Raw genomic sequence first — 14155 nt, 5'->3', positions numbered from 1 at the left:
TAGTGTGATTGCAGTGCAAATTCAGCCATACAAAGTGTATGGCTGAAATCTGCACCGCACATGAGATCGCATGTAATTTAGGAGCAGTGTGCTCCGAATTACATGTGATCGCACTAATGTGAACTGGTGTTCCGTGAGAATTACCTACCCGTGAGAAAAACCTACCCCTCGTCACTTCCGGTGTACGGCACTGTATGGAATGCAGCGGTTACATTAAAACAAGTGTGCTGCAATACGAATCATCTCCGCTCCTGTCCCTGTCACTTCCCTGCTCTTGGCTAGTAAATATAAAATCGGCGGCGAACTCAAACACAACTTTGGCCTATCCGCTTGCTGTAAATCCCCTAAAAAACAAATGGATAGTGCCGATTTCTTTTTTCTTTACTTGTTGAAGAAAATATACTTACCTTCCTTCCTCTTCCTCCCTCTGCGGCCACGGCCCAGAAGCTGTGCAGGGATGACGCACCTGCCCCGGAAGTGACGAGCGGGGCCGGTGCATTCTGGGACAAAGAAGACGCAGAAGAGGACGCGCTGGCTTCAGCTGCCCACACCTGAGATGGCAGCGCTGGAGAAGACGTTTTCAAGGTAAGTATTTCTTCTAAAAGGTAAGTGCAACCCGGGACAGTTCAGAAGCTATCCATTATGGAATATACTAGCCCTGACTGTCCCGGGGGTATTTTTTTTTAAAAAACTTTTCCGAGCCCGGATCTCCGCTTTAAATCAGGGTTGGTTTCCACCCAGAGACTGGCCAAAAAAATCCCCAGGTGGACAAATAGACAGGGATAGCCATCATAGCCAAAACTAGGATGCTGGAATGAGAAAAGCAGCTGTCAAAGAACAGAAGTATTTACACACTCCTGACACTAACTAAAGTGTAAAGTGTGCTGCTTTCACTAATAAATCTCTCATTTTCCCATCCCTGCAGGGATGAGAATCAGAGAGATCCTTCTCTATGTACAGAACTTTGGGTTGATTGTCAACACAGAGCTGTGGGCTGCCAATCAGCAGGTCCCAGCAATGATTTATGGCCTGGGATCTGCTGACAAGCTCCTGCTGTGTAAAATGATAGCGGGTGCTGGCGGGGGTGACTGTGTACACATGCACACCCAAAACCTGGAGGCAGGCAGCTTCGTATGGGTGCCGGCCACCTGTTCACAGTACATTGCAGGCGGGCAGTCCACAAGTGGTTAAAAGAACACCTGCCATGCAGATCGTTGTTCAGGCACTTCCTGTTATAGTGACAACATGCTCTCCCTGTGCCAAAACAGTCCTTCAGTGTTGTCACCCTGTCATGTTTTCATTGGAGATTTAGAGCTGCCATGCTGATTATTTGTGTAGGAATGTTTTACAGACCCCACAGCTGTACTGTATCTCACAGGACTGTCCTGGGATTCACACTGTGATCTGTTGTGCTTTGTTAAAGTATATGTCTCCCCAACATTTCAGATTCTTGATATGTGTCTGTTGTATCTTGTGCTTGTATGAAAAAGTATCCGGTTAGCTTAGTTTTGCTTCCTTTGTGTGATATACCTGGTGTTCCTGCCAGTTCCTCTGGTTTCCAAACTGACCACACTAGGCATGAGAGCACATCCATCCCAGCATGGTCTGTTTTCTTCTTTGCATTCTATATGGGAGCACAGCTTGCCTGTAATCCAATGGTCAGAATTGTGATGATACAGCCCCCTGCAGATCCATTCACTGGGAAGTGTACTGCTGTTAATATTCCCTCTGCTGACATGCCAGTTGCACAGTTAACCACTGGGAAGATCAGTGTACTGCTGTTTCTCTGCTCTCTGTTGACACGTTGCCCTGAAGCCCACACCAAAGCGTCAGCAAGCCCCTTATGCAGCCAGGAACCGCAGCCTTGTGGTCAAAGTGAAACTTTAGTCAGAAAATGAGGTCTTGCTAGATCACTTCAGGCTGGCTCCTTTTGCAGGTATAATGCCCCATACACACGTGCAGATTATCTGCAGACTTACCAAAACCATATAATATGAGGTCAAACCTAAACCCTTTCAATTTGTATGCAATCCGGCAGGCCCTTGCACTACATAGAAAAGGTAAATCTGCAGACAAAAGTCTGCAGATAATCTGCACGTGTGTATGGGGCATAACATTAAGCATACACTCAACGGCCACTTTATTAGCTACACCTGTTTAATTGCTTGGTAACACAAATTGCTAATCAGGCAATCACATGGCAGCAACTCAATGCATTTAGACATGGTGAAGGTGACATGCTGAAGTTCAAACCGAGCATCAGAATGCAGAAGAAAGGGGATTTAAGTGACTTTGAACGTTACATGGTTGTTGGTGCCGGATGGGCTGAGTATTTTTAAATACTTCTGCTATACTGGGATTTTCACACACAAATATCTTTAGGGTTACAGAGAATGGTCCAAAAAAAGAGAAAATATCCAGTGAGTGGCAGTTGTGTCCACGAAAATGCCTTGTTGATATCAGAGGAGAATGGGCAGACTGGTTCGAGATGATAGAAAGGCAACAGTAACTCAAATAACCACTCATTACAAGCAAGGTATGCAGAGTACCATCTCTGAATGCACAACACATCAAACCTTGAAGCAGATGGGCTACAGCAGCAGAAGACCACACCTGGTAGCACTCGTGTCAGCTAAGAACAGGAAACTGAGGCTACAATTTTCACAGTTTAACCATAATTGGACAATAGAAGATTGGAAAAATGTTGCCTGGTCTGATGAGTCTCGATTTCAGCTGCTACATTCAGATGGTAGGGTCAGAATTAGATGTAAACAACATGAAAGCATGGATCCATCCTGCCTTGTATCAACGATTCAGGCTGGTGGTGGTGTAATGGTGTGGGAGATATTTACTTGGCTCAATTTGGGTTCCTTAGTATCAATTAAGCATGGTTTAAACACCACGGCCTACCTGAGTATTGTTGACTGACCATGTCCATCCCTTTATTACCACAGTGTCCCCATCTTCTGATGGCTCCTTCTAGCAGGATAATGCAGCATGTCACAAAGATCAAATCGTCTCACCACTGGTTTCTTGAACATGACAATGAGATCACTGTACTCCAATGGCTTCCACAATCACCAGATCTCATCCAATAGAGCAGTGGTCCTCAACCCTGGCCTACAGGGCCCACTAACAGGCCAGATTTTAGGTATTACCTTGGGGAGATGCAGACTAGAGTACCACAATCACTGAGCAGCAAATGATATCACCTGGGATGTATTTCAGTTATCTTGAAAATCTGGCCTGTTAGTGGGCCCTGTAGGCCAGGGTTGAGGACCACTGCAATAGAGCACCTTTGGGATGTGGTGGAACCTCCCATTTTGCATCATGGATGTGCAGCTGACAAATCTGCAGCAACTGTGTGATATCATGTCAAAATCTCTGAGGAATGTTTCTAACACCTTGTTGACTCTATGCCACCAAGAATTAAGGCACTTCTGAAGGCAAAAGGGGGTCAACTTGGTACTAGAAAGGTGTACATAATAAAGTGGCCGGTGTGTGTATGTGTCTATACTGTTTAAAATCCAGTAATACAATGTCTAATCCTGCTCTGCACATGCTCAGTTGCTCTGGGCTTCAGAAAAATGGCTGCCTCCAACAGGAGCAATGCTGGAGGCAATTTCCAACACACTAATTTTGGTAGCATAATTATTAATGAAGAATGTATGTTCCCTGCTTATGTACATCATTTTTTTTTTTATCAAGTTGTTATGGGTAAAATAAATGGCCTGGTCCTGAAGGGGGGTGAATTTTCCAGAGGTTAAAGTAGAATTCCAGGTTTATTATGACTTCCAATAGTTTTCTTGGGCCAAGCTGGCCCAAACTGACTATTTCTTTTCTAGAGTAATGTGGCTGCAGTATGGGTTGTAATATACTGCAGTAGCATTAGCTACATACAGTATGTGGCGCTGTGTTCCAGTAGCAGTACAGGCCGCTTCCTGTCTGCTGCCAGAACTAAATAGAGTTGGGCTGAGTGGCTTCTCTGCCACACAAGAAAGGCCTTGTAATTTTTTTTGTCAATGAATACAAAGCCTTCTCTGATTGGCCAAGGTGGAATTCATGATGTAATTCACCTCCCCCAGCCAATCAGAGGAAGCCTTGTACTCATTGATAAAAAATTTAAGGCGTCTCCTGAATAGAAGAACTCAGGCAGGCTCAAATTAGTTCCGGCAACAAATTGGAAGTCGTCCGCACTATTGCGGGAACACAGCACCGCTTACTGTATGTGGCTAATGTTACTACAGGATAGTGACGAGCTCACATTGTTTTATTATGTTAATAGCTGCTACTTTCACTGAAAACAATAGGAGGGTTTAGTTCCACTTAAAATAGATGCCATGGTGGTCAGGAAGGTAAATTGAACGAAATACCTCCTCAGTCCAGTGATGCGGTAGTTAAATCCCTCACCAACCATGGTCATTTTTTCCTGGCTATTTCCAGACATCTTTAGTGCAGGGGGGACCTGTGCTCTGGACAACTTCCAGGGGTGGGTTCCTCATCAGGTTCCCCCCCCCCCCCCCACAGCAGCTTAACCAGAAGCCTGAAGATAATACCCCTACATGCCAGAAGATTAGCTGCAGGAGAACATGGCACCCCTGCAATTAAGATTTCTTCCAGATCTAGCTGCCTGTATGATGGACATACTTTATTAAAAGGTAAGATATGTCATTAAAGCGGAGTTCCGGGCACAGAAATGATTTTTTGCTGAACATACCCCCGGGACAGTCAGGGCTAGCACATTCCACAATGGCTAGCCTCTGATCTGTCCCGGTTCGCACTTACCTTTTAGAAGAAATACTTACTTAGAAAATTTCTTCCACAGCGTTTCCATCTCTGTTGTGGGCAGCTGAAGCCGGCGCGGTCCTCTTCTCTGTCTTCTTCCACGTCTTCGTGTCCCAGAATGCACTGCACTGGCCCCTCTCGTCACTTCCGGTGCAGCACCGCATTCCTAAACAGCTTCTGGGCATGCCTAGAAGCTGTTTAGCAGGGGAATGCAGCGTCGCCCGGAAATGACGAGCGGGGCCGGTGCCGTCGCATTGATTCCTGGGAGCTATGACGTTTAGCTCCCAGGAATCATCGCGAGGCAGGAAGTGACGGGGTGAGCCGCCGCTCCGAGGGAGGAAGCAGTCAGAGGTGAGTATTTACGATCTTCAATAAAAAGGTGAGTAAACAAAAAAAATAAAAACAACTATCCAATTCCTTTTCAGGTGAGCTCTACCTAGCGGAGGGGCACAAAAAAAAAAAAAATCGTTTTTGTGCCCGGAACTCCGCTTTAAGGTTGGAAAAAAAAAAAAAAAAAAAAAAAAAAAAAAAAAAGGAAAAACTAAAATTCAGCTTTTTTAAAAAAAAAAAAAAAAAAAAGTTTTCCTTTCCCCTAAAAAAAAAAAGTTATACCCAACTGCTTTGTGCAATGGTATTGCACAGAGCAGCCCCAAACCACTTCTTCTTGGGTCCCCCTCTTTTGGGGGTGCACATGCAGACTTGCTCCTGACCCAGGCTGTGTACACCCACAGACAGACAGCGCAGCTCACATGCCATGCCCCCCCCCCCCCAAAATAATGAGATTTGATTGACAGCAGCAGGAGCCAATTGGTCCAAACTGCTGCCTCTGTCCTGTAAATGCAGGAAGAGAAGGGAGCGCCCTGAAAGCCATTATCAGTGCTGTACAGGCAGTTCCCGGGTTACAAACAAGATAGGTTCTGTAGGTTTGTTGCATTTGTATGTAAGTTGGAACTGGTATATTTTTTTTAAGCAAATCTAGTCAGAAAAATACATTTTACATTTTTTTTGGATGAACACCCCCGTAACATTTGTTTTGCTGCCTGTCTATGTCCCTGTTCAGAAGATTTCACCTCACTTTCTGTCCCAATGACAATTGGATTTTGAACATTTTGGGTTGTTGTGGAAAAGCTTGGTGATAAAGCATCAGTGGATACACCTTTTCCTCATAACTCTTACAAGAGGGATTTTCCCTTGCTAGGAGAACCTTGCTTCAAGTCACAAAAGGAGGTTGCAGCAGGGGCTGATCAGTCACATCCAGGCAAAAAGTGTATAACATTTATCAAGCAAGCATTTCCTAATCCATGAGTGGTTTTAAGTACAGTGAAAATGCATATTTTTAGCACTTATTACTGTATTGGTGTAACTGGTTTCCTCAAAGTGTCAGTCTGCTGTAATATCGCAGTCCCACTAAAGTCGCCAATCGCCACCATTAATAGTATAAACAAAATTAATCCATAAGTATATCCCATAGTTTGTAGATGCTTTAACCACTTAGCAGCCACCCACCACAGTTTTACTGCGGCAGGCAACCGCTCCTGGGCAAAGCGACATAGTACTAAGTCACTCGCTTAGGAGACTCTAGGGGGCGAGTGCATGCCGCCGCCGGCGGCGCGCTCCTGCCCCCGCTTGTCAGCTGGGGGAGCCAGTGCGTGTGACCAGCGGCTCCGATGGCCGCCAGCCACTCGCGATCTCCCACCGCTGACAGAGGACAGATGGCTGATGTAAACAAAGCCACCTGTCATTCTCCCTTAGAGGATCACAGAGGCTTTGTGATCCTGCTATATAGGATCACGTCTCTGATGATCTCACAAGCCACGTCCCTCTACAGTTAGAATCACGCCCCTAGGGTCACATTTAACCCCTTCCCTGCCAGTGTCATTTTTACAGTAACAGTGCATATTTTTAGCACTGATTACTGTAGTAATGTCACTGGTCCCCCCAAAAGTGTCAAATGTCAGTTAGGGATCCGATCTGTCTGCTACAATGTCGCAGTCCCGCAAAAAAAAAAAAAGTCGCATATCGCCGCCATTACTAGAAAAATAAAAATGACAAATCTTTCCCTTAGTTCGTAAACGCAATAAGGTTTGTGTAAACCAATCAAATTATGCTTATTGCGATTTTTACCAAAAATATGTAGCAGAAAACAAATTGGCCTAAAAAGTTAATTTAGATTTACATTTTTTTTGGAGAATTTCATATAAAAGAATGTGAAAAATTTATTTTTCCAAAATTGTCGCTTTGTTTATAGCGGGAGGGGAAAAAAAAAAAAAAAAAAAAATCGCACAGGTGATCAAATACCACCAAAAGAAAGCTCTATTTGTGGGGGGGGGAAAAAAAAAGAAAGGACGTCAGTTTCGTTTGGTACAGTCACGCAGTGCCGAATAGAAAAATAGGGCCTCATTGAGCGGCCAAATCCTCCGGTCTTAAAGTGGTTAATGTTTGTATAAACCAATATATGCTTCTTGGTATTTTTTTAGTTTTTAACCAAAAACATAGTATTTTTATTGGACTAAATTTATGAAGAAATGTTTTACTTTTTTTATTGGCTGTTTTATAGCAGAAAAAAATTGATTTTTGTAAAATCTTACCGTAAAATCCTTTTCTCTTAAGCTCGACAGACGTAGTCCTCGTTGATTAATAACAACTCGGGTTATACTGCCCTCTACAGGAGTAGGACTAGACAGGAAAGAAAACGTTCTGGCCACACCCTAGGGGCAGTCCCAGAGGGTATATCCTCTCACTTCCTGCTACAGCAAATCAGTTATGTCACAAAGCAGTGTTTAGAGAATTTAACTCAACCCAACTCAAAAACAGAGGGGCGGGTACTACGTCTGTCAATGAGCTTAAGAGAAAAGGATTTTACGGTAAGATTTTACAAAAATCCATTTTTCTCTGTCGCTCATTGACAGACGTAGTCCTCGTTGATTAATAACAACTCGGGACGTCCCAAAGCAGTACCACAAATGAGGGGTGGGATAACAGAAATCAAAATCCAGAAAGCCCAACTGGAGCCAACCAGAAGCATCAAGGACTCATCGAGCAAAAAGATGAGACCTAAGTGAAACACCCAACAAACCCTTGAGGTAGACCAACGGTCTCCTCAGATTGCGGCCTGCAGAACCTTGTGGCCAAAAGAGGCATCTGACGATGCCATCACATCAACTTTATAAAATGTTGTAAAGGTATGAACCGACGATCAAGTCATCGCCTTGAAAACCTGGATCGCTGACGCCTGATGGCGGAAGACCCAGGAGACACTAGGCGCCCGAGTAGAGTGCGCCTTAACAGGGAACGGAGGATTCCGACCCTTAATAGAATAAGCCTGTACCACCGTCTGACTGGTCCATCTAGATATGGTCGCGGCAGACACAGGCAACCCCCTTCAAGGGCTATCCGTGATCACAAAAAGTGAGTCCGTCTTACGAAAACAAGGTTCGTAGTAGTCAAGTGTATCCTTCTGAACCCCATCCAAGGAGTGTAATGCAAACTCCCAAGGATGGCTAGGTCTTAGGACACAGGGAAGGTAACACAATATTTTTATTCAGATGAAAAAACTCTGAAAACCACTTTAGGAAGGAAGGATGGATTTGGAAGAAGAACCTTATCCCTATGAACCACCAGATATGGGGAACGTCAAGATAATGCGGCCAGTTCTGACACCCTGCGTGCAGAAGTAATGGCCATCAAGAAGGCCACCTTCTGGGATAATGTAAGCAAGGGAATCTCCCTAATATCTTCAAAGAGAAGTTTCTGAAGAGCCGACCACACTAAATTAAGATCCCAGGCGGTAAGGGTGCGCGCACTGGCGGAGCCAGATGTCGCACCCCCTGGATGAAATTCCGCACCAAGGAATGATTAGCCAAAGGTTTCTGAAAGAGGATTGCTAACGCTGAAACCTGACCCTTGATAGTGCTCAAGGATAGTTTCTGCTCAACCCCTTGTTGCAGACAGACCAAGATTCGGGTCACCGAATAGTTATGTGGGGGCAATCCAAAAGATTCACACCACGCAATATAAGACTTCCATGTGCTGGAAGTCGCTTTCCTTGCTTTAACTAGAGGTAGGAATAACTGAAGCGGACACTCCTTTGTCCTTCAGTACCTGGGTCTCAATGGCCAGGCCATTAAGCCAGCGATTGTAAGGCAAGATGGAAGATTGGTCCCCGAGACCGCAAATCCTCCCTGAGAGGAAGTCTCCAAGAAGCGTCCGCGACTAGCCTCACCAAGTCGGCGTACCAGGCTCGACGAGGTCAGTCCGGAATTTCCAGAATAACTGGAATTCCCTCCACCTCTATCCTGCGAAGAAGTTCCCGCAGTAACTTGAGAGGATGGAAGGCATGCCGTAGCTGATACTGCCCCCACGGGGTGATCAGCGTTTCTGCTGCGTCCGCTAGAGGATCGCGGGAGCGAGCTACAAACCTCCGCACCTTCCTGTTGAGCCAAGGTGCCAACAGATCCACATCCGGGGTGCCCCAATGAAGGGACAGCTAGTGCAAAACCTCTGGATGAAGAGGCCATACCCCTTGATCCAGAATCTGACGGCTGAAATAATCTGCCTGCCGATTTCCCACCCCCGGAGTGAACACTGCGGGGAGATCCGGAACAAACCATTCCGTCCAACGAAAGATGCTAGTCGTTTCGATGGCCACCAGGACACTCTAAGTGCCCCTTTCTTGACATAAGTCACGACCGTGGCATTGTGCGATTGGATCCGAATCGGGCTGCTCTAGAGCTGCTCGGTCCAGTAAATCAGACAAAATCTGATCGCTCTCAGTTCCGATACCCTATTGGTAACCTGGATACTATCGGAAGGAATGACTTCCCCTGGTTGAGCATCGGAGGCTCCCTGGTCCGCTCGCTCAACCGGATCTGATTGTCCAGGAAATCGGAATTCTGATTCCATAAGAAAAGAATCTCCTTCAGGAGAATTCGGGTATGAGACTGGGTATACGGTACTGCCTCTAAGAAGGCCACCATCCGTCCCAGCCAATTGACGGACAGCAACATCCGAATCGTTGACTGAACCTTCTGGAGTTCTTCCGCAAGGAGAAACTTTCTTGCCCAGGATGTATCCAACATTCCAAGTCCAGAATTGGACGCACTTTGCCCTCTTTCCTGGGCATTGTGAACAGGTTCGAATAGAACCCCTGAAACCGTTCAATGTTAGAAGGGAAGAATCGTACCGGTGGAAGTGATCGAAACTCGATCCTGTATCCTGACCGTATGACCTCGCGAACCCCTTAGTCCGGGGTTCTGGCAAGCCATGGATCCGGAAACCGGTGAAGACATCCCCCCACCCCAGAGATGGGTAGGGGCGCATCAGGCTGTATTCTTCAGGCTTGGCTGAGCCGGACTTTTTGTTTAGCCGACCAGCGCCCTTTGAAAAACCCTCTGAAGGGGCTTTGGAGGGTTTCGCCTTATCGCCCGCCCTCGCGGAATGAACAACTCTTTATGAGCAGAAAGGGAAGGTCCTCGTTAGTTACGAGGTCCTTTTTATCCTAACAGTCTGTGGCAAGACAGCAGGTGGTACCGTTTACCTTTAAAGAGGGATTCCTCAAACAGATAGCGCCTAGCCATGCGTTTGGAAATAACAGGGGTTCGTTTCAAAACGACCCCATTTGGGTAAAGGAAAATCCTTCGCCCTTTTGGTAGGCTAACAAGTACCAAAAAGGAATTTCAGTCTCAGCTACCTCTGCCGGTGTAACCTCAAGATTAAAGGTTTCCCGGATGGACACAACTAGTGCATCCACCACTCTTGTGGTATGGCGGAGGCAGAAACGTTCTCCTCACTGCTGAGGAGACATTACCTGAGACAACAGCCCCATAAGAGGGACCTGCAGCTGCATTGACCAGCTCCGAATCCGTATCTGAAGTATCAGATAAAAAATAGGGGTAGGCGGGGGTCGCTTCTTGACCCCCGTCCCCGACAGGCTACCTCCACCCGGGATACCTCCAAAACTCCAAAACTGCCGGTCATGCATTAAAAACAAGTGGGGTATTGGAGGGTCCTGCGGCCACCTTGAGGGGATCAGGTGGGGATACCTATGCGGCAGGGTCAATGATTATACAAGACATTTGCCAGCGACAAAAAATGACAAAGTAAAAAACCTTTTTTTTTTTGTATCCCCCAGTCGCAACAGCGCCCCTCAGTGTTACCTGCCTTTTTGGACCCCACAGAGAGAGAGAGAGAGAGAGACCCCAAGGCTCATCCCTGATGCACAGAAGTTTTCATCAGCTTGCTCAGTGCTGTCCTGTTACAGACAGGAAGTCTTTGGCCCTTTTTCCTGGGTAAAGGAGGCGGCTCCGCCCCTAACACGCCTTCCGGCGCCTCCCCCTGGCTCCACGAGGTGTTTGGTCACCTCAAACATGGCCGCCCCCATGCTGGAGACACGAGGCTACGCCAATATGGCGGCCTCGTGTGCTCTGCAAGACAATGGCGGCGGCCTGTTAGGATAGCGGCGGCTTAGCAGCGGCCTGCGGGATGCTGTATTCGGCCTAGCGGCCTGCGGGAGTGCATCGGCCCCCCAAACTTCACCCTGGATGGTGATCAGCCTGGCCGGCGGTACTGGACCCTGGCAGGCCGCATGCGGTCCGTCGGAAGGCAGCCCTCTGCCCTTGCTGGATGAATGCGATCTGGACTGCAGTGATACATGCATAGGCATCGCCCTGTGAACACCTCTGACAGGTAGGATACCTTATGCTACCATAGTAACATTCTAGTACTGCCACTGACTTCAGTCACCTTTACAGTTTTGAAATGACATTAGATTGTCAGCTCCCAAACCAAGCCTCCTGGTTTCTTGTTCACAAAAATCACACTCAAATAGGGGGATCTGTGACATGTTATAGGATAGAGGGGAGACCCATCCTTACCATTTCAGAGAGGGGCCCGCGTTCACCACAAACCCGTCAAGGGGAAAAGGGGGAACATACTACTCACCATACCGGAACCAGGCGGGCACCACTCCTGACAGAACCCCTCTCCACCGGGGTGGGGGGGCTGTCGACCAGTACGGACGCCGTGACTCTTGGTCATTGGCGTTCAAGCGAGACGTTTAACTCGCAGGGTCAGTCCCCGTCCAGTGGGACTATGTCACGGCCGACCCAGCGCGGAGCTATGGCCTGCACGCGCTCGTAGGCTGAACTGGGGTGACCACTGGATCTCAACATCCAGCCCGTCGCCCAGTTACAGCTTGCTTGCTTGAAGATCTCACAGGAACACTGGAGAAAAAAAGCTGTCTAAAAAGTATTTCTAAAAAAATCCTGCCAGGACCGAAGATCCTAGCAAGGCATCTAGGTCCTTACTCCTAACTAGACAGAAAAAAAACTGATTTGCTGTAGCAGGAAGTGAGAGGATATACACTCTGGGACTGCCCCTAGGGTGTGGCCAGAACGTTTTCTTTCCTGTCTAGTCCTACTCCTGTAGAGGGCAGTATAACCCGAGTTGTTATTAATCAACGAGGACTACGTCTGTCACTGAGCGACAGAGAAACATTGTTTCTCTTACGTCCTCCGACAGTCGCCGCCTCTTCATATTCGTCACATATGGGTATTAGACTTTGCTCCGAAGGAGTAGCTAGGCAACAGAATATGTTAACAATAAAGCTTTAACATATCCCACCCTCAAGGGGTGGTCCCCTCAGTCAATACCCTCCTACTTCCTGCAACCATATCTCAGTTTTAATGTCTAGCTTGTCAGGAGTGGCTGGCTCTCTCTGTGCTGGGACTTTTTGTCCCAGACTCTTTCTTCTTTTTGATATTTTGTTTGAGTTTTCTCTCTACCTTTACTTAGCTGTTATTTTTGTCAGCATTAGTTAGTTCTTCGGACGAAGAGGATCATGCGGACTGGGTCTCGGGCTGATCCCCCTGGTCGCAGGTCGTGGGTCAGTGGCTTCCCAGTCTGCCATCGAGCGTTCAGCCAGGTAACGCTCCTGGCACAGTGAACGACCCATCCCTGTTCGGTGCAGGGATGATTGGTGAGGTGGCTACCTCACCGGACGCTGTGCGGTTTCTGAACCGCCATTGTGTGCGTCTTGAATTGCGACTCTCCCTGCCTCATGTGCAGCGGCTTGTTCGCCTGTGCGGGTTCCCCACGCCATGTGAGGTAAGTGTATCTATGTGGGGACCTGTCTGTCTGGGGGGGGTCTCAGTCTGGGACTGTGTAACCTGCCTTTAATCACACTGCTTGTCTCCCTATCTCTCGGCTGCATGCTGTGGGCTGCAAGGGGGGGGGGAGCTGTATGACACTGAGTATGTCAGGCTGGGCAGTGTGAGGAGCTGTGTGCTGTGGGGCATGTTTTTAATGGCATGTTGGGGCATATACAGCGATCGCTGTGGCGATCTAACATGTATCCATATAATGGGATAATATTGTGTGTGATTTTATGCACTGTGGAGCGGCGATTTCGGCGCCAAACGACGCCATTTTACCGGCGCCCGCTCCGGCCGCATGGTTTACATGCACGGCGGCCATTTTCTTGTAGCCTCCATAGGCTTACATAGAGCGCCCTGGCAGCATCACTTCCTCTCTCCTGGAAGCACCGATCGAGGCAGCAGCAGCAGCGGAGTCTCCTCAGGTTTTATCCTTCTATTCCTGTGTTCCATTGCCTGTATTCAGTCTGTATATTCCCTGTGGGGGTCTCATTGTGCCTGAGTGTGGTGCGGTGGGCTGCGCTTGCCGCGCTTGCTGTAAGGGGGCAGTTAACCCTTGGTTGTCTGGCATACAGGGGCAATGGATTCTCAGGAGGGCAAGTTTCCCACAGTATTGGTGGAAAGCCAGGGGACCGCTGTTTCCCCCCCAGGGGGGGATTTAGCCACTATTGTGGCTGGCCTTGCTGCACAGGTGCAAATGCTGGTGGCTGCTCAATCTACTAAACGGCCCAGAGTTGCTCTGTCCTCTGATTCTGAGGGTGAAGGTGATGGGGCTGTTCTGGCGGGGACCCCCCTATCGGGGTCCCGCTCCTCTCTTGATCTAGTGGGGTCTGAGGTAGAGGCTGAAGTTGAGGGGGTTGATAATTCTCCCCCTGGCTCGCCTGAAGAGCTTGCAATCATGGATGAGTTGATTGCTTCCATTAAGCAGACGCTACGTTTGCAGGACGAGGTGTGTCCCCCAGCTGCCTTGGCGGCTTATGGGACGCAGAGAAAACGCAGGACGCCGCAGGTTTTTCCCTGCAATGCTGATTTTCAGCGCGCTGTTAAGGACCAATGGCGCGATTTGCGCAAGCCTTTTGCGGTACCAAGTAAATTTAAGCTGCGTTATCCTTTCTCGCCTGCCACTGATGAACGGTGGTGTGTGCCTCCGCCAGTGGATCATGCTATTGCGGTTTTGAACAAAGCCACTGCGATCCCTGCAGAGGGATCCCCTGTTTTCC

This window comes from Pelophylax lessonae (genome assembly GCF_965119305.1).
Source record: "Pelophylax lessonae genome assembly, chromosome: 10".
In the NCBI taxonomy this organism is placed as follows: Eukaryota; Metazoa; Chordata; class Amphibia; order Anura; family Ranidae; genus Pelophylax; species Pelophylax lessonae.
The sequence above is the reverse complement of the archived record's forward strand: the minus strand, read 5'-3'. Positions refer to the sequence as shown.